Source organism: Penaeus japonicus, unplaced genomic scaffold (genome assembly GCF_977035675.1).
Source record: "Penaeus japonicus unplaced genomic scaffold, GWHDUDI00000001_assembly GWHDUDI00000001, whole genome shotgun sequence".
NCBI lineage: Eukaryota > Metazoa > Arthropoda > Malacostraca > Decapoda > Penaeidae > Penaeus > Penaeus japonicus.
The window spans coordinates 5,334,259-5,336,758 of NW_028234403.1; the positions used below are offsets into that span (position 1 = coordinate 5,334,259).

The window sequence follows — 2,500 nt, forward strand, 5'->3', positions numbered from 1 at the left end:
TAGTGTTGCAATCATCTGATAGATTTGTAATTTTTTTTTTGGGGGGGTGATATTTGATTCGAATAATATATGGTCAAGTTGTATATGGTTTTGGAATATTTTCGCCGATTTTTTTTTTTTTTTTGTTCATTATCCGTACTATTATATTAAGGGATGTTATCTTTCATTAATACACATGATATTCTTCAATATTTACACTTTGGCTCTGAATGATGACCACCAAATCATTTCAAAAAGCTTAAATATATAATCTCTCATTAAATTATGTACTTACCCTATCTATGTCTCACACGGCACATTCTAATCATTCAATAATTGTGAATCTACAAATCCATACTAGCTTCAGAGGTAACATAAAATCAAGAGTCATTTCACATAAACCAAGAAAAAAATAATAAAAAACATATTCCTGCTGAAGGCATAGAAAGATTATCCTAACATGTGGCAACACTGTCGATCCACACGCGTTCTGTACGCGTCCAGAGCGCCGTTGGGTCCGTTTTATCTTTGGCTGTTTGTCTGTTTCTCTCTCTGTCCCTCTCTTTCTTTCTCTGTATGTGTGTCGGCGTGTGTGCATGTGCATATCATCATCATCATCATCATCATTATTATCATCATCATCATCATCATCGTCGTCGTCTATATAATTGTCAAAATTATTATCATTATTACTTATTACTATCATTATTTTTGTCATTATTACTATTGCTATTACTAACACCATCATTATATTACTATTATTATCATATTATTATATTATTATATTACTATGTTAAGTAAAAGAAATTAAGAATTGGATCGAAGGGTTTTGAAGACATTAAAGAGTCGTTTCACGGGGACAGAGTATTACGCAACTTTCCTATTATCTTGGATGGAAATCCACATATGATGTAAAATTGACAAGATCTTTTTTGGTTGTTCGTTTTATGGTTCCATTAGCCACATACAGAAGACTATTTAGTATAAATTAGTAACTGGATTTTTGTCTAATATCCAACCGAGGATGTTCTTTTTCATGCTAATGGAAGATATGAGAACCAATAATTATATAAGAAAGCACTGTAAATAAAAATATCAAAGTCTAATAATTAACAATGAATAATAATAATAAAAAATAATGACAAGAAAAAATAAAGAATGATCTATAATTCCCATTTCTACTGCAGTATGAATAATATATTACACATCCGATATTTCCTGACACTTTTCCTTCTGCATGTAAGGCAACACACTTGCTTATCGTACATTGCCACGTGGCAAATGCATGGTGGATATTCTAATATATCTATCTATCTATCTATATATATATATATATATATATATATATATATATATATATATATATATATATATATATATATTATGAGAAGTGCCTAGTTAATGTAATTGTGTGAGAGAGAATGCTTGCGCTCCGATCCAAAAGATTTGGTTCTGACCCGAGCAACTGTATCACCGGAAACGGGGGTAAAGCACGACGGTAAAAAACTGGTGGGTGATTGTGCACGTGAGATAGTCCCTCTTATCAAGACCATAGCATCACCATTAAGTTCTTCCCTAGACAAGCTTTCTCCTACTCAAGTGTTCCTAACCCTTGTTTCTCAGATCCTTACTCTTCCTAGCTACCCTGTCGATCGGTCTATTCAGTCCATCTACTTCGTTTACTATTTTGTTCTTTTGTGTACTGTCACGTGCCACTTGTAATATGCTGAGTTTTCTTAAGTCTGTTCTCTCTGAAATATTCTGAATCATAACATCACGCGAATTCTCATTTAAAGCCCTCATCACACCCTTCCTGAATCCAGCGTTCCTTAAACGTCATAGTGGAAAATTAGGACACCCTTCCTCCTTGTTGTCAGACTCGGAATCTTCAGAATCAATCTTCAGAATACTTGTTTTGCTGCATAATAAGCATATAGTTGACCCTTCATGTGTTTGCGCTGAGAGAAGAAATTCTTTTCGCAAACAAGTTGACGCCAGGGGTGCTTGCTTGCTTGCTTGCTGTCCTGCTTGCTGGATTTATTGGCTATCAACGAGTGGTATCCGTGGGTGATGTATAAATGCACTGTTTACTAGGGTAGTGTTTCGTTATATTTTTGAACAGACGGGCTTAGTCACCTGGCCGTTAATGTTGTAGGCCTATGTGACCTCACCTATTTACCCCCATTCCTTAAAGTTTCGGGGGAAAAAATGTATTTCTGATACAAATATTATTATTATCGTTATAATATTAAAAATGGAAATGGTGATAATAAAAATAACAATAACGTTAGCAATATAATATTAATAAAAAAAATCAAGGATTGGGTTAGACATGTGAGGTCAGGTAGTCCTACCAATTGACTCAGGTGACTGCGGAAACATCAATGTGTAAAATCAATATCAATAATAAAGCAAAACAATATCAGAGTGAACAATGCATGATTTTTTTTGTCACAGGGAAGAGATTGTCTTTTTCCATTAAGGGGAAAAGGAATCTTGCTACGTATTTCAACACGTTTGC

At 33.9% G+C, this 2,500-nt stretch overlaps 1 protein-coding gene across 2 annotated transcripts in view; it reads right to left on the reverse strand.

Annotated features, from left to right (window-relative positions):
- The window catches only part of LOC122265658 (uncharacterized), an 18,341-nt gene that overhangs the window by 8,592 nt on the left and 7,249 nt on the right, over positions 1 to 2,500 (reverse strand). Inside the window, exon 1 of one of the 2 annotated variants that reach the window (XM_043035052.2) lies at positions 1 to 1,182. This exon is cut by the window's left edge and continues 145 nt beyond it. The exons of the other annotated variant lie outside the window; for it this stretch is intronic. The gene's annotated coding sequence lies outside the window, so the exon portion shown is untranslated. Of the gene's footprint in view, positions 1,183 to 2,500 lie in introns of those variants that run through there. 2 annotated transcript variants of the gene reach the window in all.